General features: G+C 40.9%; 3 non-coding genes across 3 annotated transcripts; all 3 read left to right on the plus strand.

Annotated features, from left to right (window-relative positions):
* The first annotated feature begins 1,458 nt into the window (after window positions 1-1,458).
* LOC141603651 (small nucleolar RNA R71) lies at window positions 1,459-1,565 on the plus strand. Its single transcript, XR_012525511.1, has one exon. It is a non-coding gene; the product is annotated as a small nucleolar RNA R71 (small nucleolar RNA).
* Window positions 1,566-6,480: 4,915 nt separating this feature from the next.
* Window positions 6,481-6,586, plus strand: LOC141603726 (small nucleolar RNA R71). Its single transcript, XR_012525584.1, has one exon. It is a non-coding gene; the product is annotated as a small nucleolar RNA R71 (small nucleolar RNA).
* A 9,249-nt stretch (window positions 6,587-15,835) lies between these two features.
* Window positions 15,836-15,942, plus strand: LOC141604016 (small nucleolar RNA R71). Its single transcript, XR_012525844.1, has one exon. It is a non-coding gene; the product is annotated as a small nucleolar RNA R71 (small nucleolar RNA).
* Window positions 15,943-23,402: the final 7,460 nt, after the last annotated feature.

Here is a 23,402-nt window from a genome sequence, read left to right on the forward strand (position 1 = left end):
TGTCTTCGTTGATCGATCCACCATTTAAAGTGTGATATTAGTGCACTTAAGCTCTCCCATTCCTAGCCTCTTGCACACCAAATATGGCATGACACTCACACTTGCCCCAAGTTCACATAGAGCTTTGTTGATCGTGGGATTGCCAATGGTGCATGGAATAGAGAAGCTTCCCGGATCCTTTAGTTTCGGAGGTGAACTTCCTTGTAGGATAGCACTACTCACCTTAGTGAAAGCAATAGTCTCAAGCTTCCGGATGGATTTCTTCTTCGTAAGAATATCTTTCATGTATTTCGCATAGGCCGGAACATGATTGATTAATTCCGTAAATGGAATTGAGACTTCCAAATTTTTGACAATCTCCATAAACTTCCCAAGTTGTTCATCAAACTTAGGCTTAGCTTGATGACTTGGAAATGGAAGTCGAATCACAATAGGCTCCTTCTCTTTAGCCTTTTCTTCATTCTTCTTTGAAGCTTCTTGAATGGTGGATTCTTCTTCTTAAAGTTTTCCACAACTCTTTCCTTGTCATTAGCCTCCACAATGTCTTCCTCAATTTGCTCCTATGGCCCTTCATACCTTGTACCACTCCTAAAATGTATGGCACTTACCGATTCATGTCTCGGGGGATTACTTTGAGGTGGTAATTGCCCCTTTTGTCTTTGAGAGCTAGAAGATGCTAATTGAGACATTTGGGTTTCCAACATTTTGGTGTGGGCTAGGATGTTGTTGATGGTGATGTCTTTTGCTTGACTATCTTTTTGCATTTGAGTGAAAAATTCTTGTTGGTTCTTTTTCATTTGGAGGACCGCTTTTTGAAAATCAAAACCTTGGTCATTGGATTGATTGTATGGAGTTTGATTTTGATAACCTTGGTTTTGATTGTAAAAGGGTATTTGAGCTTTGTTTCTCATTGGAGGTGGGGTGTATGTTGCTTGAGGGTTTTGAACATTTTGGCTTTTGTATGAGAGGTTTGGAAGGAATTTGGTGTTTTCATTGTAATGGTCGGAATAAGGGGTACTACTCTTGTATGCTTAGAAAGCATTCACTTGTTCACTGGTTCCCCTACATTCACTTTCGTCATGTCCCAAAGTTCCACAACTCTCACATACTCCACTTGGAATTGATGAAGATGCCACCATGGCATTCACATGTTTCTTAGGTGATTTGGAGGCCTCTTCAAGTTTAGCCATAGCCTTCTCAAACTTCAAATTAATGGTGTCAATATAAGCACTAAGTTGAGCACCCAATTGAGTAATAGAGTCCACTTCATGCTTTCCTCCTCTAGTAGCCTTCCGAGGTATACTATATTGTGAGTTATGGATCGCCATTTCCTCAATCTTGTTCCATATTTGATTATCGTCAACTTCGGTAAACATACCATTTGATCCCATATTGAGAATGTTTCAGGAGTCTTTATATAGACCATTCCAAAATTGTTGTACAAGAAACCACTCGCTAAGTCCATGATGTGGACAAGATCGGCAAGTATCCTTGAATCTCTCCCATGCTTCTTACAAATATTCTTCGTCCCTTTGTTTGAACCCGATGATTTGGGCTCTCAACATGTTAGTCTTTTCCGGAGGATAGAATTTTTTTTAGAAAGCAAGTGCCAATTTCTTCCAAGAGTCAATACCAAGAGTAGCCTTGTCTAGGCTCTTCAACCATTGTTTCGCGGAACCAATCAAAGAAAAAGGAAATAAGACCCATCGAATTTGGTCTTGAGTCACTCCAGTTTGAGAAATCGCATCACAATAGTCACAAAAAGTCTCCATATGAGAATGAGGGTCTTCACTAGGCATCCCCCCAAATTGACTTCTCTCAACTAATTGTATGAATGCGGATTTTGCGATGAACTTACCGGTTAAGTGTTGTGGGGTTGGAGTACCATTTGGTAGATTCTCCTCGGTTGGTACGGAATGTGATGAAAATTTAGGCATTGTGGGTTGATTTTGTGGTTGGTTTTGTGTTGTGTTATCCTCTCCTTCTCTTGCAAAAGGGTTGATGAACTCAATGTTATTTGGTTGAATGTCCACAATCTCACCAATACCTTTCAAAGTATTTCTAGCAAGTCTTCTATTGTTGGTCAAAGTTCTTTCAATTTCAAGATCAATGGGTAACAAGTTACCTTGTGATCTCCTAGACATGCAAAATATCAAACAACTCGAAAACAATTAGAACTAACCTTGAGGAGTTTGACTTCCCCAAGGTAAAGAAAGACACAACTAAAAACAATCAATGAAAATCAAATCAAGTTAACACCGTCCCCGGCAACGGCGCCATTTTTGGTCGGATCAGTTTTGTTTAATCGTCGTCAAAAGTTACCTTGACTAGATGGTCCACCAATGAGACGCAAGAAGTAACAGGTCAGGGGAAGGTGGACATGCGCGAGCTTGTGCTCCTCGTAGCTAATCTGTGCCAAGGTCCTCCACAAGTGGCGGATGACCTTCCTAGGAGAGGCAGTGTCACCCGTAAAAGAAAGACCTAACCTAGTACCAAACTCCTCTAGGGTCCAAGAAATAGTCCGGTTAAATAACCGGAATGAAACAGAAGTACAGGTCTGGTCAGTGGCGTAGGCGCCAGAAGAGAAGGTAAAGGAGCTGAAAAACTCGAGGGTCAGCTCCTTGAAGGTCAAGGCACACATGGTAATCAGTCCCGTCATCCATGCCCCTCTCAATATCTCAAGTACAGGCTCGTAAATACCTAACCTATCAAGTGACTTACGACACAAAAATTTAGTAGACAGAAAATCACAGCTCTCTAAGGCAAAGAAACATTGACGATGTAAAGCATTAACGAAAATTACCTCAGGGTAGTCGGGGTGCGGGTCAAGTGAGTCATCAACTCGGATAATGACGGGGCCAACAGCAGGCATGGCTCTTCCGGGACCCCGGGCTCTAGTACCTGAAGAAGAAGCCCGTCCTCTGACGGAACGAGGTACTAAGGCCGCTCTGTATGCAGCTGTGACAGCTGGTGACCACGCAGCAGGGGTGGTCACCGTACCAAAAGTACTAGGAGTGGCTGCACCACTAGAAGCAGCAGAGGCAGAGCTAGCAGCATTGCTAGCTGAGACGGAGGCAGACACAGAGGCAGAAACAGAGCTAGCCTCGGCAGCAGCGGTAGTACCAGTAACAACAGCAGGTAAAACAGGGGAAGTAGCAGCGGTACTAACAATCGTAGTGATGGTGGTGACAGCAGGGACCACCGTCTCAGTCGAGGATGGAACAACAGTCGAAGCAGTCAAAGGCAATGAACTACTTTCCATCCTAATCATGTAAGCAAGGGGGAATAATAATCAATTGAACGAATTAAGCATAAAAATCCTAAAACAGTCGGGTTTTTCGAGCTAAATCACAAACTGTATACCCTAAATACTTCATAATGTCGAAATAAAGCAATTAATCATCAAAATAGCAAAGGTAATACTTACTTGATGACGAAACCCACAAGATTAAGCAAGAAAATAGACAAAAACAATGCAAAATGACGGGATTTTGATCGAAAACCCGCAAACCCTAATTCCCAAATTCAAACGCAACAAGGAGGAATTTTAGGGGATAAATAGAGGGATTTAGTCGATATACTAGCAAGGGAGACGATGTGGGTGGTGGATTTGGTATTAAGGCAACAATTAGGGAGGATTTGGGAGATTATCGCAAAAGGGGGTGAGCAAATGAAGAATGAAACAAAAATAATGAGAAAAATAGGTTAAAGAGTTAACTCCCTTCGTGTATTAACCAATTTCACTCGATCGAGTGATTTGAAATCACTCGATCGAGAAGTTTGGCCTTCATTCTGCTCGATCGAATGAAATTCCTCTCAATCGAGTACTCTTCATTTTTGCCACTTCGATCGAGTAACTGAAACCTCTCGATCGAACTGTTTTCTTAGGCATTCCTCTCGATCGAGTACAAAAAGTACTCGATCGAGTTCTTTTCTCGTGTAACTCATCCCAATGCAATATAAATCCCCCAAACCTGCATAAAAACACGCAAAAATACATCCATTAATACCAAATCACACAATATGCAGTCTATAGTCTTTTCTAGCTAACCTAAATAGTCTAAAGTCTAGCAGTTCTAAAAATGCAATAAAGAAGTTCGACAGAAATTTAAAGTTTTACAATTTGTTACAACGGGGCATTCCCCGCTTAATTCGCAAAACATTTCAGTAGCCCAAAGAAGGGCTTCTGTCTGGAGGAGGTCCCTTCAGCATCTTTGACTGTCCTCTTCGATCTCCATAAGCTTGAGTTTGAACTGGTAGGGGGAGAGTAGTTGACGTCCACGTAAGCACGAACTTTCTTCTTCCCTTTGTCTTTCCCATCAGCTTTGACACTGGCATCTCCATTTTGATTAACTTTAATCGCACTTTGACCATTGACAACTCTGGCATCCATTACATTTGTACCTGCAGTAAGGAAAATAGAAGATTGTTCCTCCTTTTCGCTCTCAGTCCGAGGCGGAGGGGTTATAATAGCGGCAAAAAATTCAACATTCTCAGCTGGAGTGTCTATATCTGAGTTAGTAGAGGATAGGGCATTGTATGGTTGAGCTTGCATAGGAGCCCTACGAGATTTAGACTGATGAAAAATCAATTCTTCATCTCCTACCTGAATTGTAAGTGTCTTACCCCCGACATCGATCACTGCGCGAGCAGTGAATAAAAATGGTCTCCCTAAAATAATAGGGGTGTGAGTGTCCTCGGGGATGTCAAGCACTATGAAGTCTACGGGAATAAAGAATCTCCCGATCTTGACAGGTATGTCCTGTATAACTCCTAACGGCCGTGATATACTACGGTCGGCCATATGTACGGTCATGTTAGTGCAAATAAATTTGGTCAAACCAAGTCTCTTAGCGAGAGATAGAGGTAAGACGCTCACGCTAGCACCTAGATCGCATAGCGCATTATTAATCAAATGGGTTCTTATATGACACGGAATCGAGAAACTACCCAGGTCTGACTGTTTAGGTGGCAACTTATTTTGAACTAGGGCAGTCCCTACCTCAGTTAAAGCTACCGTCTCATGATCGTTTATATGCCTCTTACGCGACAATATTTCTTTCATAAACTTTATGTAAGAGGTTACCTGAGTCAGCAACACGGCGAACGAAATAGTAACATGTAAACTTTTCAGGAGCTCGGCAAATTTCCCAAACTGTTGATTGGTTTTGGTTTTGTTGCTCTGTAATCGGCTTGGAAAGGGCACCGTAATAGGAATCTCGAGCCCTTTGTTCCTCTCTTCCAAAGTCTCAGCAGGTTCAAGCTCTTTTTCACTTGATCAAGTCTTTTTACCTCTCGATCGAGTCCTTCCAGGTGATATTTTACTCGATCGAGCAATAACAGCCTCTCGATCGAGTTCCTCTATTTCCACTGTGTTCGATCGAGGTAAAATTCCACTCGATCGAACGGTTTCTTCAGCAATTCCACTCGATCGAGTGGTTTCAATCTCTCGATCAGTCTCCTGATTATCCAAATTACTCGATCAAGCATTAATTCCATTCGATCGAGTAATTTCAGCAGCTTTTCTACTCGATCGACTACCTGAAATCAGTCGATCGAGTATTATCTTCGTGCTAGGCATACTTTCAACAATAGGCGACTGTTCATCCACCATAGTAGCTTCCCTCGGGTCTGAAATGTCCTTATCAGCTGACAACTTTGGTCCTTCGTAGGAACGACCACTTCGCAAATTAATTAAGTTAATCGTCTCATGTGGATTCTTCTCGGATTGAGATGGCAAATGACTCGGTTTCCTTGTGGATTGGCTTGCGGCTAACTGAGCAACTTGAGTTTCAATTGACTTGATTGAAGCTTCCTTCTGTTGGTCACTCATTTGCAATTGCTTTGTCAACGATTGAATCATTGTCTTTAACTCAGTCAGCTCACTTACCCCACTAGAAGATGATGCTCTTTGATGTGGTGGAGGGAAAGAAGGAGGCTTTTGAAAGCCTTGTTAAACTTTATGAGGACATAGGCTTGCTACTGCTGTGGTGGAGGAGTAGGATTGAGAACATTCTGACTTGTCCACCTCAGATTGGAATGGACCGCCCCTTGGTTATTGTAATAAGAACCTCCTCCTTGCCTATATTGCTGAAAGGCAAGGACTTGTTCTTTCTCTGTCAGACAGTCAATAGTAGTGTGACCGTCATTGCTCCCACATCTCTCACAAGTGACAGTTTCTTGTCTAGTCAACAGATGAATTGTCTGTTGATCACCAGCAGCTTACATTTCCTATCTGTCAAAACGAGCATTCATGGCCTCCAGCTGAGCCACGACCACATTATCGACCGAGTGAACAGTCCGAATTCCGTCCCTGGGGTTCCCATATACAACACAATGGGTCGTCATCTCCTCAATAATGCCCATCCCTTATCGTCATCAATGTTCTTTTAAAATCTCCCATTGGATGAGGCGTCAAGTATAGCTCTGTGGTCATCGTACAACCCATTGTAGAATTGGTTACATAAGAACCACTGATCAAAACCATGGTGAGGAAGAGACCTCACCAGCTTCTTGAACCGGCACCAAGCTTCATAGAAATTCTCATCAGGTGCCTGCTTGAAACTAGTAATCTTACCCCTCAGCTGATTAGTGCGTTGTGGAGGGAAGTATCTTTTAAAGAAGGCAAGTGCAAGAGTCTCCCAGTTGGTGATACCAGCAGCAGTCCGGTCAAGATCAGTCAGCCACTCACGGGTTGCGTCAGTAATAAAAAAGGAAATAGCACTTCCTTTATCTTGTCTTGAGTTACTCCCTTAGTAGCGGGAATAGTTGAAAAGTAGTCAGTAAAGACTTCCATATGCTTTCGCGGATCTTCACCCGCCACACCTCGATAAAGATTTCTTTCCACCAGATTTATATAAGACGGGCGAATATCAAAAGTGTTATCGTCCTCTGTCGCGAGCTGGAAACCCTTTGGAATCGAGGCAGTTGTGGGCTCTGAGTGACTCGCTATGTTAGGCATCTTTACTGTCTTGATAGCAGAAATGAGATTGTCTTCTTTAAAAGACGGGTCTTCTGCGAAAAGGAAATCTTGTAGCTCGGGTTCGAAAGTACTCAAGTCTTCCTTTCGAGTCTTTCTTTGCAGACGGAGTCTATGCCGAAGAGATCTCTCTGGGTCGGGATAAGTTGGGACTAATTCCGACCTGTTTGACCTGGGCATACACAACACTGAAAGAAATAAGTGAGAACTGACTCAAGGAATAAAAATTCCCTGAGACGGATAAAAATAAACGAAACAAAAACAGATAGGGCTATTGCCTCCCCGGCAACGGCGCCAAAGTTTGACATGCTAATCGTATACCTACCAAAAATAACCAATTAGTCTCTAACTAATATAGCTAGGGAAGTGGGGATCGTATCCACAGGGAGGCAAGATATCTACTAAAGGTCCGTCTATTGGGTCACAACATGGAGGTTTGATTTTGGTTTCTAAACTAATAAGAGATTAAGGCAAAGAGAAATTAAACAAGAGTAATAAAAGTAGAGAAATGTGATAAAGATGATCAAATAGAGAAAATATGCTAGGATTTCGGTTCACCATGGTAGTCTATCAACTCAGCTACAAATAGCCTAGACAATCTACTGTGAGAAGGATACAGGAAACGTCCTTCCGGTCCACTTTCTATCCTAGAATTCCACTAATTTAACTTCCGTCCTCATTAGGGTAGTCTACTGTTCATAGCAGGTCTATTTAATCCAATCTTTCGATCCAGGAGTAAAATTAACCAGATTAAAGGTAATTTAGAAGCGTGCACTTAACTAAGTCGATATTACAGTTAAATTGCTATGGGACAGATTCTCACAAATAAATCGTCTAGTCTATTCGCTACATCGTCACAATCCTACCAAGGATTCCCTAATCTCGACATAAAAGGAATTAGCTACTCATAATATTAATGGTGTTAAAAATAACAATAACGAGTGTACTAATCAAAGGCAAGATGAAATAATGATAATTAAGCATAAACTAAATTAGGGTAAAAATAAATAAGAAGAAACAAGGATTAAAGTAAACAAAGTAAATAAGATTAAGATTAAGGGAGGAAGAAGGATTACAATCAATAGCAATCCGGCGTAAAGAACAATCCACAAGCAAAGTACGAGATTAAGAGATTAAGCAGTAGGTTTAGAAGCAAAAGTAGAAGAAGAGTATGTGAAATATCCCTAATGACCTAATGAACGTATGCTTAAATAGGAAAAACAAAGCTTAAACAAAATAATAGTAACACGGGTCACTAAAGCCCGCTTAGAATAGCAAACCACTTGATCGAGTGGTTTCAGACCACTCGATCGAGATCTTCTCCAGCTTTTCCTCTCGATCGAGTAAGTAAAGTTCTCGATCGAGGAACTCCAGCAATCAGCATTTCGATTGAGCATGTAGAAGTACTCGATCGACCTCTCGTGTCATTCAAACCACTCGATCGAACCATAAAACTTCTCGATCGAGTGCTTTTCTTCAGATCAGCCTCTTAAGTTGTCTTTGACCACTTCGTTGACCACCCTTCACGCACTCCAAGGCATATTTCTTGCTCTAACATTCCCGTCTCCTCATTATGCATGCTAAATAGGACGAATAAGACGTGGTTTTACCACTTTCAGGTTCATTTCTGCAATTTAGACAAAACAAACCAAAGTAGCCAATTCGGGGCATTTCGCAATACATAACAGTACAAAAATGCATAGAAATATGTGCTATAAAAGGCTAAAAAGACTATATAAATTGCACGTATCAGTTGATTTTGTCCCGAGCGGGTTGAGGAGTATCCCGCTCTACTTGAGCTTGACCCGTGCGGGTTGAGCTGTTGTTTCCCTTTTTCTTGCTTTTAAGCCTATGATGCTTCTATATACTCTTTATTCCTACTTCCTTGGTTATCATTCTTTCCTCCTCTTCATACTTAGTCCATCCAAGATCGTCAACAAGCTTCAGAATATGCGCGAGAGACGGGAATTCCGCCTCATTATCTCCTTTCCTATAAGAAATATAAAATGCACTAGGAAAGCAAAATAGAAAGCATCTGACGGATAAAATGGCCCTGAAATGTTAAAATAGTATACAAAATAGGTTCAATTAGGGGACTAAATGTACGCAAATAAGAGTCACATTAGAAGACGCTCGTCTCAGGAACAATCTGCGCGTCCTGACCTGTGCAAAAACTGAGAATTCATACTGCCTATGAATCCGAGCGTCCCCAGATGAAGATGCTTGTCTCCAGCAAACATCCGCCCGTCTCCTGAAGAATCCGCGCATCTCAGCACGGGCTAGGAATTCCTCAGCTGACTGACTAAGGATCCGAGCGTCTTTAGAAGAATCCGCTCGTCTCCTGCTGCTGAATTGCTATAACACGGGATTAAAATCCCTCCTTCCCCAAATTATTTCTACCTTATTCAAACACAAACACACATCAAAAACCCTCAATCCCCTCATTAACAAAACACAAATTCCTCAACCAAATTCATTAAAATCAAACCCAAACATCCTAAAATCACAATCAAACTACTCCTTCATCAACAAAACACCAACCAAACATCAAAATCCTCAAAAATTGAATCGATTTTCTAGGGTTTCAAGGCAAAATCCGAAAACCCCAAATCGATTACGGATTCATTGAATCTTGAAGATTAGAAGCATTCAAGCAAGACTTTGGTTTGTTGATACAATCTTAACAAGGAGAAGCATTATAAAGGACTAAAGGTTGAAACAAGGCACCCACAAAATCAAATCTTTCAAAGAGGCAACAAGCTCTTCAAGCTTCCAAAGCTATGGTAGTACATCAAGTGATACCGTCGTAGAGTACCAAAGATAATATTTATAGTCCAAACTACTACTATAGCTAGTGGCAGTCAAGGTCGAACCACAGAGAGGCGATGCAATTAATAGTTGTCCGATTTTAGTCTTAAAGTAACAAAAGTGTGGGGGTTTGTTTTGAATTGTTCTATAACTAAAGTAAATAAATGAATGATAAAAGAACTGGATGAAATCAAATATTAAAAGAGTACGAAGATGGTCGGTTCACTCTAGTTTCGGCGGCAGTATATTAGGTAAGTCTGAGATAATCACGTGAGACGGGAAAATAAGAAGTCCTCTCGGTCCATTCTTAACAGGTGGCATCTTTCGATCTAGCTACAGGTCCCTAATATCACTAATGCTAACTTTCGTCCTGAAAAATGATTTAAAAGTCTAAATTAATTTATCTCTCGATCTTATTAATTCAGTCGTCTTAATTAGGTAGTCTATTTCCCTCCCCTATCTTTCGATCTTATCGGGTCGATCAATTCCTAAGCATTCAACTAGTCGCGTGCACTCGATTCGTCAAAAATAGCAATTAAATTAATTAAGCCGAAGGTATTCTCACGTGAGCCAGTCGATCGACCAGGTAAACCAGTCGATCGACCATGGCGCGATTTCAGGTCCACCCATTCTAATGCCGCCTACACTACAGATCCCCTACATCCTAGCACATGGGGTTTAGCTACTCATGATTATGACAAAAACAACAATAAGATTAATAATTAGAGCTATCGAATGCATAATTGAATTAACTAAACAAGTAGACAACATGAAGCGATAATTTCGGCTTTGGGAAAACTACTCTAGCAATTTCTAATCTATGAACGAATAAAGTAAACTGAAATAGAGAACCAAAATTTACCAGTAGAAAGCAGGAAGAAGAATCCAAAAGTACGAACGGAAAATAAATTGTATTGAATGAATGTGAATACTAATGCCAAACTCAATATCGAACCCTAATTATTTGATCCCGAAAAATTAATGATAAAAGACTTCATGATATTCTGAAAACATCAGGTTACGTTATATAGGAATATAACATAACACTTATTCCTAAAACCTAATTACAATGGGCTTTGGAATTCTCGAAATTTGCATCAGATTCACGGTTCGGTCGATCGACCATACAGCTCAGTCGATCGACCAAGGCTCGCTGTCAGATAACCGATCTTCGATCTCGTGTCGATCGACCATGGACACCGGTCTATCGACTGCTTCATCAGGTAGTTGGTCCAAAAGCTTCGTAAATTCGTCTTTCGGGCCTCGATACGCGCACCAAGTTCGCTTCCCAAGTAAATACTTCATGTCAATATGCAACATTATGTACTTGGGGACGGATTCGGCTCGATTTTCGCTGAATTCTTCACATTTCTGCAATATTATACAAAAACACAAAAGTAGACGGAAATAGGGAAAATAGTAGCTTAAACTACAAAAATAAGCTCTGAAATGCGTGTAAAATAGGATGTAAAACAACATATTTAGGACACGCATCAAACTTCCCCAAACCAAACCCTTGCTTGTCCCCAAGCAAGAACTAGACTCGATACTAAAACCTAATGGAACGATTTCAATCTCAGAGCGAAATGCAACTTGTAAAGCCTAAACCAATTTAATGCAACAACTAACAATCAATTAGTAATATGAATCATGCAAACGAGTTATGTAGTCGTCAAAAACTGCTGAACCGTCAACTATAGAGACTTATAATTATGGACTCTCACGGGTCGCTCATATCACACATAAGCGCAGGCGAATATATGTAAAGATAGAAAGAAGTAATTTTGTACAGACTCTCACCTAACTACGGTCTATAAGAACATGCCTGCAATCTAATATGAAAATAATCTCTACAACCATACATATGCATTCCAACCAAACAAATGACCATGACACATGCCGAGGTAAATGTGGATATGTGAGGTAATGGGTAAGAAGAGGCAAAACATTTATGGGAATGTGGAGGTATAGGTGATCAAGCTAGTACCTAAACAAAACCATATGACAACATCCAACTTCTTGCTCAAGATTAAATCGATGAAACGGTGCTATAACTAGCACTAAACTCACAATCTCCAATAGATGTAACTCCCCAAATGATATAAATACAACATGGGAGTGTAAATCACCAAATCATAACAATTGTAGCATGTGATTTTTTCGAATTTTCTTTTCACTACTGCATTACTCAGTCGATCAACCAATGTAGCCGGTCGACAGACTGAATTTTTTTTCTCGAATCTCTTTTTTTTCTCTTCGTATTCTGTTTTTTTTTTCTTTTTTCAATTCTTTTTCTTCCCTTCCCTTTTTCACCATTTCACCAACATCTCAATAAAGAGTAAAATAACCAAACCGTAATAAACATATTCCCAAAAACTAAGACTACTAGCTTGACAAAGGCAGGCTAAATATAGGATGTAGTTAAGGGACAAAAGGCTAAATTTGGCTATGAGGGGTTTATGGGTAAAATGAATAAAGGGAAACCTCTACCACAAGTGTCAACGAACCACGAACCCGAATGCACACAAGTATTAAGCAGATTAAGTTCATATTTATGCAAATTAATGTAACATGTCTCATAAGGAGTAACTACTCACATCCTAGATAAACTGGTCATGAATGACACCAGTTATAGGCTCTAAAACTCAGAATATATAAGTAGTTTGCCAAAATTTAAGACAAGTCTCAAGTCCAGCAAGTAAATTAACGAAAACTCGTAGACTATGCAAATGATTCTACTAATAACATGTCAATTTAGCACGGCTTAGGCATAAAACAACTGAAAATGCAATGTCATCATTGAAATACAACCGTTCCGACTCGACGTATATGCTAAAAAAAACGTGCAATTTGTTTTTGAATTTTTGAAATTTTTCAATTTTTTTTGAATTTCGTATATATAAGGGAAATAAAATAAACAATGCAAACTGAAATGCAATAAACGTGAAACGGAAATGCAATAAAGACGTGTGAATGCAATGCAAAACCCTTCCCCAAACCAAATCACACAATGTCCTCATTGTGCAAAATCATATAATGAAATAAAAGGGAAACGGGAATTTGCGATAAATTAACTAAATAAGACATGAAGGTGACTCGAGAACTCACAAGACTTTAAGCGTAGCAAAAGGAAACCTCCCCAAACCAGCATGATCTAGGAGGTTTCAGTAGCCAGTAGTGCTACCACAGGTACCTGAAAAGACAAACAAAAGTACCGTGCGTAATTCCGAGAAAACAATGTTGAAGCGGTAATTATGTGTAAAATAAAGAAACAGAAGAAAACAGAAATGAATCGGAGAATAAAGTGGAGAAAAGACTCCCTCAACTCCGCATAACGACCAAACACAGCAGGGGAATGGTCGTGAAAAGGTACAACATCGAAAGATGGTCGATCGACCGTCCCACCCAGTCGATCGACCAGGGTGACAGAATGCTCCTGAATCAGAGTAGCGATCGATCGATCGACCATACAGGCCAGTCGATCGACTAAAATAGCTGCTGTAAGTTTCTGGTTTCTTCGATTTAGCTCAATAAATCGAGCTAATAAGGTCTATGAACCTGCAAGTACACATAATAACGCGCCCAAAATTTCGCAAAACCCAAAGTAACAGACTAAAGTATTTAAATCCTAAGCAAACTTATTAAAGCGAAGTCTCGCGCAAACCAAAACAATAAAAAGTCTAACAAAAGCAATAAAATGTTTTGAAAAGTCTTAATCAACTAATAGTTGATCAAGAATGGCCATGGAATGGCCCACTTGCCCGGCTTCTGGCTACAAGAAGTAGCCTTTACAGTGCTCATCTCCTCAGCTGCACTCCTAGCAACTTCAATATCCGCCAAACTAAACGGATCTACATCTTGAAAATCCTCCCAATCAACGACCTCGTCTGGCTCGTTAAAATCCAAATCGGACTCCGTCACCTTGACTGGCTCTTCATCAGTGCCATAGCTAAGACATCCTAGGCCGCCTCTTTGAACGATTGGCTCCCTCACAGCTGGAGCAACTTGCGGCTCTTCCTTCCCCAAACCATTTCCTGCAATATCTAAAACAGAAGAATCTTCCTCCAATTTCCTCCCAATCTGGGGCGGAGGTGTTACGACAGGAGTAGGCATAGGGGCAGGCATATCAGAAAGCACAAAATAAGATTTCTTCTCAGAAATCGTATTACAGGTGACTGGCCACATATGATCTTTCTTCTTAGTGGGCTGGGCAAAAACAATGGACTGTTTCCCTACTTTAAAAGTCAATGTCCCTGAGCCAACATCTATAACTGCACCAGCAGTGTGCAGAAATGGTCTACCCAAAATGATAGGAATGTGAGCATCCTCGGGTATATCTAGTACAACGAAGTCAACTGGGAAAAAGAACTTTCCTATTTGCACGAGAATGTCCTCTAAGACTCCTATTGGCTGGACCGCAGAACGATCAGCCATCTGTACTGTCATGTTAGTAACTGCAAACCTAGTCAATTTCAATTTCTTAGCTAAACTCAAAGGCATAACGCTAATGCTGGCTCCTAGGTCACATAATGCCTTCTCAATTGTGAAGGTACCAGTATTACAAGGAACAGAAAAGCTACCGGGGTCTGCTAGCTTATGAGGTGCAGTGTGAGTCAAATAAGAACATGACTCCTCAGTTAGTGCGACAGAATGCACAGTATCAAGTGACTTCTTTTTAGACAAAAGCTGCTTCATAAATTTCGTGTAAGCAGGAACTTGATTAACTAATTCAAGGAAAGGAACTTGTACATTTAAACTACGAATACCATTTTCAAATTTGTTAAACGATACATGTTCCTTTGTCGGCACCAATCTCTCTGGGTACGGGGCTGTAAGAAGCAACTTAGCCCTCTCCTCTAGATCTCTCATGTCGGCATCAGTGGACTTAGGCTGAAAATCCACTACCTTCTCCTTGTTGAAGCTCGAACCTTTTCAGACCGTCTCAAGAATGAGCCATTAATCGTCATTGGGTCATACTTTGGAACCGGAATAGACCCATCAGCACTTGGGTCTTGACTCAATAATTTCGGAGTTGTCGTACCCCGAAACAAGTGGTCCCTCAAGTTATCTGGCATTGGAGTGCGGAAAAGTTCAATATCAGCAGCGTTTTCGGTCGATCGACCGTGGTAGGTCGATCGATCGATTTTCCTCGAACCGAAGCCGCACTATTTCGCGGACTGGTCGATCGATCGGGTATGTCAGTCGATCGACTGATATACCTGTTGATCGTCTTTTTCTTGCTACTGTTCACTCCGCCTTTTTTCTTGCTTGGTTCCGCCTCATTTTTTTCAGTGACATCTTCGACCATAGCGGGCCCATCAAGGGTAGACCCACTCCTCAAAGTGATAGCATTTAGGGTCTCTTTTTGATCCGGCTGCGACGGTAATTGCCCCGGAGCTCGAGTTGCACTTTTGCTTGCCAGTTGAGCAATTTGACTCTCCAACATTTTTGTAGAAGTCTCTCTAGCTTGAGACTCCTTTTGCAGCAAACCCGACAGATTTTGAACCATGTTTTTGAAACTGCTGTTGCTTATGAGGGGGCACATAACTTTGCTGCTGCCGCTGCTGCTGTGGACCCGGATTAAGGACATTCTGGTTAGACCACCTCAAATTGGGGTGGACATTAGAGGAATCGGGATATGTACCAGTCTGTCTATAATGTTGAAAGGCAACACATACTTCATTCGAACTAGGACAAAAATCTGAAACATGTCCCTCAGCTCCACATCTTTTGCATGTAAAGGGACCGTCTGAAATAGCATTAACTTGGTAAATACCTCCCTTTTGATATCCTCTTCCAAGCTCATACTTATTAAATCTCGCCGTAAGAGCCTCTAATGCAGCTACAGAAGGGGATTCAGCAGCTCTCCTTTGATTACCCCTGGAATTTCCATGCTCAGCTTTATGGGTGGCCATATCATCAATGATTTTCCACCCCTTAGTTTCTCTAACATTCACCTGGAATCTGCCATTAGCTGCAGCATCCAGGATAGCCCTCTGATCGTCATAAAGCCCATTATAAAACTGATTGCATAGGCTCCATTGCTCGAACCCATGGTGCGGAATAGTTCGCACCAGCTTCTTGAAACGGACCCATGCCTCATGAAAATTCTCATCAGGACCCTGTTTAAAGCTCGTGATTTGAGCTCTAATGGCATTGGTCTTCAAGGCAGAGAAATATTTCTTGTAGAATGCTAGGGCCAGCGAATTCCAATCAGTGATCCCGTTAGCAGCTTGATCCAGATCTCGGTACCATTCCCTTGCGGCATCACGAAGCGAGAATCTGAACATCGTCTCCTTCACCTGGTCCTGGGTCACACCTGCTGGTGGGGGTATAGAGCAGCAGTAGTCAATGAATGTCTCCATATGTTTAGCTGCATCTTCATTTACAGCTCCCCCAAATTGGTTTCTCTCAACCAAGTTAATATAAGACGGTTTCGGTTCGAATTTTTTGTCCGTCCCTGGTAATGCGAATCCCTTATAGAGATTCTCAGTTGTTGGCTCAGAGTGACTGGCTATACTTGCTTCTTCAGCCATGTCTGGAGATGTGACGGTCTCAGCTGAGGAAGTAGAAATAGGTGACGAAGGTGGATCCTCCTCAAACAGCTCGTTCTCGTAGTAACTAGACAGAGTACTCAGCTCTTCCTCTGTCGGCAATACTCTAGATGATCGTCTCAACTCGCGTAAAGTCCTTTCGATCTCAGGATCTAATGGTCGCAATTCACCACCCTGTGACCTGCGCATAAGAGGAAACTACAAGTAGAATATGAGAATAGTTTAAGGAACAGATGTCCCTTAAACTAAGAGAAAGTCTAAAAATAGAACAACTAAAAATTTTAAACAATTGCCTCCCTGGCAACGGCGCCAAAATTTGATACCGTCGTAGAGTACCAAAGATAATATTTATAGTCCAAACTACTACTATAGCTAGTGGCAGTCAGGGTCGAACCACAGAGAGGCGATGCAATTAATAGTTGTCCGATTTTAATCTTAAAGTAACAAAAGTGTGGGGGTTTGTTTTGAATTGTTCTATAACTAAAGTAAATAAATGAATGATAAAAGAACTGGATGAAATCAAATATTAAAAGGGTACTAAGATGGTCGGTTCACTCTAGTTTCGGCGGCAGTATACTAGATAAGTCTGAGATAATCACGTGAGACGGGAAAATAAGAAGTCCTCTCGGTCCATTCTTAACAGGTAGCATCTTTCGATCTAGCTACAGGTCCCTAATATCACTAATGCTAACTTTCGTCCTGAAAAGTGATTTAAAAGTCTAAATTAACTTATCTCTCGATCTTATTAATTCAGTCCTCTTAATTAGGCAGTCTATTTCCCTCCCCTATCTTTCGATCTTATCGGATCGATCAATTCCTAAGCATTCAACTAGTCGCGTGCACTCGATTCGTCAAAAATAGCAATTAAATTAATTAAGTCGAAGGTATTCTCACGTGAGCTAGTCGATCGACCAGGTAAACCAGTCGATCGACCATGACGCGATTTCAGGTCCACCCATTCTAATGCCGCCTACACTACAGATCCCCTACATCCTAGCACATGGGGTTTAGCTACTCATGATTATGACAAAAACAACAATAAGATTAATAATTAGAGCTATCGAATGCATAATTGAATTAACTAAACAAGTAGACAACATGAAGCGATAATTTCGGCTTTGGGAAAACTACTCTAGCAATTTCTAATCTATGAACGAATAAAGTAAACTGAAATAGAGAACCAAAATTTACCAGTAGAAAGCAGGAAGAAGAATCCGAAAGTACAAACGGAAAATAAATTGTATTGAATGAATGTGAATACTAATGCCAAACTCAATATCGAACCCTAATTATTTGATCCCTAAAAATTAATGATAAAAGACTTCATGATATTCTGAAAACATCAGGTTACATTATATAGGAATATAACGTAACACTTATTCCTAAAACCTAATTACAATGGGCTTTGGAATTCTCAAAATTTGCGTCAGATTCACGGTTTGGTCGATCGACCATATAGCTCAGTCGATCGACCAAGGCTCATTGTCTGATGAGCTTCGATCTTCGTGCTCTGGTCGATCGACCATGGACACCGGTCTATCCACTGCTTCATCAGGTAGTTGCTCCAAAAGCTTCGTAAATTCGTCTTTCGGGCCTCGATACGCGCACCAAGTTCGCTTCCCAAGTAAATACTTCATGTCAATATGCAACATTAGGTACTTGGGGACGGATTCGGCTCGATTTCCGCTGAATTCTTCACAATTCTGCAATATTATACAAAAACACAAAAGTAGACGGAAATAGGGAAAATAGTAGCTTAAACTACACAAATGAGCTCTGAAATGCGTGTAAAATAGGATGTAAAACAACATATTTAGGACACGCATCAAACTTCCCCAAACCAAACCCTTGCTTGTCCCCAAGCAAGAACTAGACTCGATCCTAAAACCTAATGGAACGATTTCAATCTCAGAGCGAAATGCAACTTGTAAAGCCTAAACTAATTTAATGCAATAACTAACAATCAATTAGTAATATGAATCATGCAAACGAGTTATGTAGTCGTCAAAAACTGCTGAACCGTCAACTATAGAGACTTATCATTATTGACTCTCACGGGTCGCTCATACCACACATAAGCGCAGGTGAATATATGTAAAGATAGAAAGAAGTAATTTTGTACAGACACTCACCTAACTACCACCTATAAGAACATGCCTGCAATCTAATATGAAAATAATCTCTACAACCATACATATGCATTCCAACCAAACATATGACCATGACACATGCCGAGGTAAATGTGGATATGTGAGGTAATGGGTAAGAAGAGGCAAAACATTTATGGCAATGTGGAGGTATAGGTGATCAAGCTAGTACCTAAACAAAACCATATGACAACATCCAACTTCTTGCTCAAGATTAAATCGATGAAACGGTGATATAACTAGCACTAAACTCACAATCTCCAATAGATGTAACTCCCCAAATGATATAAATACAACATGAGAGTGTAAATCACCAACTCATAACAGTTGTAGCATGTGATTTTTTCGAATTTTCTTTTCACTACTGCAGTACTCAGTCGATCAACCAATGTAGCCGGTCGACAGACTGAAATTTTTTTTTCGAATCTCTTTTTTTTTTCTTCGTATTCTGTTTTTTTTTTCTTTTCTCAATTCTTTTTCTTCCCTTCCCTTTTTCACCATTTCACCAACATCTCAATAAAGAGTAAAATAACCAAACCGCAATAAACATATTCCCAAAAACTAAGATTACTAGCTTGACAAAGGCAGGCTAAATATAGGATGTAGTTAAGGGACAAAAGGCTAAATTTGGCTATGAGGGGTTTATGGGTAAAATGAATAAAGGGAAACCTCTACCACAAGTGTCAACGACCCACGAACCCGAATGCACACAAGTATTAAGCAGATTAAGTTCATATTTATGCAAATTAATGTAACATGTCTCATAAGGAGTAACTACTCACATCCTAGATAAACTGGTCATGAATGACACCAGTTATAGGCTCTAATACTCAGAATATATAAGTAGTTTGCCAAAATTTAAGTCAAGTCTCAAGTCCAGCAAGTAAATTAACGAAAACTCGTAGATTATGCAAATGATTCTACTAATAACATGTCAATTTAGCACGGTTTAGGCATAAAACAGCTGAAAATGCAATGTCATCATTGAAATACTACCGTTCCGACTCGACCTATATACTAAAATAAACGTGCAATTTGTTTTTGAATTTTTGAAATTTTTGAAATTTTTTTTGGAATTTCGTATATATTAAGGGAAATAAAATAAACAATGCAAACTGAAATGCAGTAAACGTGAAACAGAAATGCAATAAAGACGTGTGAATGCAATGCAAAACCCTTCCCCAAACCAAATCACACAATGTCCTCATTGTGCAAAATCATATAATGAAATAAAAGAGAAACGGGAATTTGTGATAAATTAACAAAATAAGACATGAAGGTGACTCGAGAACTCACAAGACTTTAAGCGCAGCAAAAGGAAACCTCCCCAAACCAGCGTGAGCTAGGAGGTTTCAGTAGCCAGCAGTGCTACCACAGGTACCTGAAAAGACAAACAAAAGTACCGTGCGTAATTTCGAGAAAACAATGTTAATTATGTGTAAAATAAAGAAACAGAAGAAAACAGAAATGAATCGGAGAATAAAGTGGAGAAAAGACTCCCTCAACTCCGCATAACGACCAAACACAGCAGGGGAATGGTCGTGAAAAGGTACAGCATCGAAAGATGGTCGATCGACCGTCCCACTCAGTCGATCGACCAGGGTGACAGGAACAAAAGCTCCTCAGAATCGTAGCGGCGATCGATCGACCATACAGCGCCGATCGATCAAATAGTAGTCTTTGTAAGTTTCTGGTTTCTTCGATTTAGCTCAATAAATCGAGCTAATAAGGTCTATGAACCTGCAAGTACACATAATAACGCGCCCAAAATTTCGCAAAAACCAAAGTAACAGACTAAAGTATTTAAATCCTAAGCAAACTTATTAAAGCGAAGTCTCGCGCAAACCAAAACAATAAAAAGTCTAACAAAAGCAATAAAAAGTCTAACAAAAGCACGAGGTATTCGAACGGTTTCCAGTTTTCCACAATAAATTGGTGGCGACTCCACAAATGCAAACGCTTGTTCTCCTCCTAAGCGCCCCCGTGGGCCCGCGTCCACAGTTTGGCGACCCAGCTGGGGATAATACACTTACGTGTAGCCATGGGTTAAACTTGAACAAGGTTAGGGAATAGTTTGTACAAGATAATTGTCGGTTTTCATAACTCGGTCTTCCTAGATCGTTTCATTCGGCCTTCCTAGGCCCAACCCAACCCATTCGACCAATCATCCCGTCTAAACGGTCCTAATTCTTATTTGGGCCTAAGGATGGATAGCGATTGACGTCATCCATACCATGGTACTTACTCTTGTTTGTATCAAGGACTTTCACCACTTGAGGAAATGGACTAGGAATCGGCCTTACTCTTGTTTGGTACGAGCCTCTCCACAGACTTCGGGTTTGATCGTTCGGTATGGCAACCCACCCTTTAAACCAAAACCTTTTAAATGCACTCAGCATCCCGTTATAATGCTTGTATAAATGTTTGTACCTTACGTGATCACCATTTCTAAACGAAACCATGACGATTTTTGCAAAGTCAAAATCCTTTTAAAGTGTAAATTTCGAAAAGGCCAATAATTAGCGCAAAAACGAGTCAAAACTCTGTCTATTTGTCGAGTCAAATTTCGGGTCCAAGCCCATTTCAAAACCTCACTTCGAGTCCACTCCTACAACTACACCAAAGTTGACTAGGACCAACATTTTTCAAATCTTGTCATTTCTTCAAAATCTCACTGACACAAGTGGCACACACCCACTTCACGAGTCAAAACATTTCTTTCTTAGTAAGTGTGTTAGAATGGTCGATCGTGTTTTGATTCGTCGTCGATCTCTTATCCAGTTTCCAAGATGCCTGAAACAAGCGACGTGAACTTCAATCAACTCCAGGATAGTAATGATCAAATCTTAACCGCGCTAGCTCAACTCCAAGTTACTCAAGACCAAGTGTATGATCGCCTTGACACCATCGAGGGCCGGATCTATACCGTAGAAATGAGGTTGCCTCCTCGGGAAAGCGAAGTCGTTGATGACTTCGTAAATGACTTCAGGGACGAAAACCCTCCCATGGGTATGACTGGAGCTGAGAAACGACTCCAATACTTAGAGGAGCAATTGATGTATCTCAAAGGGGATGACATTTATAGGGAGAATAATCGCAAGTATGAGGCCGTGAGTTCCAAATTGCCAACCAACTAAAACATGACGGACATCCCTAAATTCAAGGGGCACGAAAACCCTTTGAACCACATCCGTGCTTTCAAGGACTACATGTCTATCAAAGGCATCAAACCCGAGATGTTCTTAAGGATCTTTCCTTCATCTCTTGACACCATCCTAAAGCAATGGTTCTACTCTCTAGAACACATGAAAATCGCTACTTGGGAAGACGCCGCGATTGAGTTTGCTAAGCAATATGTGGATAATAGTGAGATCCAAGTTAACATGCGCACTTTAGAGGTTCTTACCCAAAATGACAAAGAAGGTTTTACCGACTTCCTAAGTAGGTGGAGGAAGACTAGTACTCAAGTAGTTGAACGCTCGGATGAGGCTACCCTCGTGGAGAAATTCGTGGACAACCTAAAGCCCATCTATGCAAATCATTTGAGATACCAAAACATCAAAACTTTCAAAGACTTAACCATACTAGGAACGAGAATCGAAGATGACATCCGTAAAGGGCTCTTGTCCAAGACGGTAGGCCGAGGATATCAAGGCTCAACAAGTCGTTCTTACGGCTCCACTAGCAAGACCGATGAAGTTAACCTCCTCGAGCTATATAAGAAGAGTACCCCACCAAGAAAATTTACAAATCTTGGGGACACTTACTCCAATGCTCTAAAATGGTTAATGAAACAAGGCAAACTCCAACCCATAGGCCCTACACCCGAACCGGAAAAGAAATCCAAGTTCTGGGACGAGAACTCATACTGCGAATATCATAGGGGTAAGGGACATGACACAGAAAAATGCTACAAATTGAAGAATGTGCTTCAAGACATGATTGAGGATGGTCGACTACCAATACCGCCGGGAGGTAAGCCCAACAACACTCAGAATCCTCTTTGAATTCTAGTGATCACAAGTGAAGAATCTACCTTAGATTGTTCACACCTCATTTCTCCAATCGAAGACGAGGTTCACGCAATCGAGAATGAAGGGTTCTACTCTACCATCTCCCCTACCATTACCGACTTCATCGCATGGGCAAGGAGTGTGGATAGGCAAGTTTCGGAATTAGAAAATGTGGTGACAACCTTACATGACCCCAACACGACACCTAAAGAACATGCGCCACTAATCTTTTCCCAAAATGCTACTATGCAAGAAGTAGTTGCCGTGGTTGATAAAATAATCGACCAAATTACACAGTTAGAGGACGAGATCATGAGAATGAGGGGACTAGCTACAGTCAATGGAGTATGGGCCGATGATGATGAAGACGAGTATCTCATTGAACACTCCCTAGTCAAGGAAATAGTCCAAATGGTGAAGACCAAGATGTGGACCACCTAACTCGTTCGGGGCGTCCATATCAAAGTACTACTCAAAATGGTCCAACCAACCGTTATCACACCAAATGATAACGAAGATGACTCTACTGATCATTTGCTCAAGCAATTATAGAAGACAAAGGCTGATCTTTCAGTCTGGCAACTAGTAGCAAGCTCATTCCCACATCGCCAAGCTTTACTGCAAGCTTTGGCCAAACTAAATGTAGCACATAACTCCACGCCCGACGATGTAGTCAACTTGGTCTTCCAAGAATCACCGAAGCTAAGTAATCCCATTACTTTCTCAGATGAAGATTTGCCACCCTTTGGCGCTAGTCACAACTTGGCTCTTTACATCACTGTCATTTGCTTAAAGAAGAATGTGCCAATGACCTTGGTAGATGATGGCTCCGCGGTCAATGTCATACCCTTGAAAAGAGCGTACAAACTAGGCATGAAAGAGTCGGATTGGACCCTCACCA

Source organism: Silene latifolia, chromosome 9, assembly GCF_048544455.1.
Source record: "Silene latifolia isolate original U9 population chromosome 9, ASM4854445v1, whole genome shotgun sequence".
Taxonomy (NCBI): Eukaryota; Viridiplantae; Streptophyta; class Magnoliopsida; order Caryophyllales; family Caryophyllaceae; genus Silene; species Silene latifolia.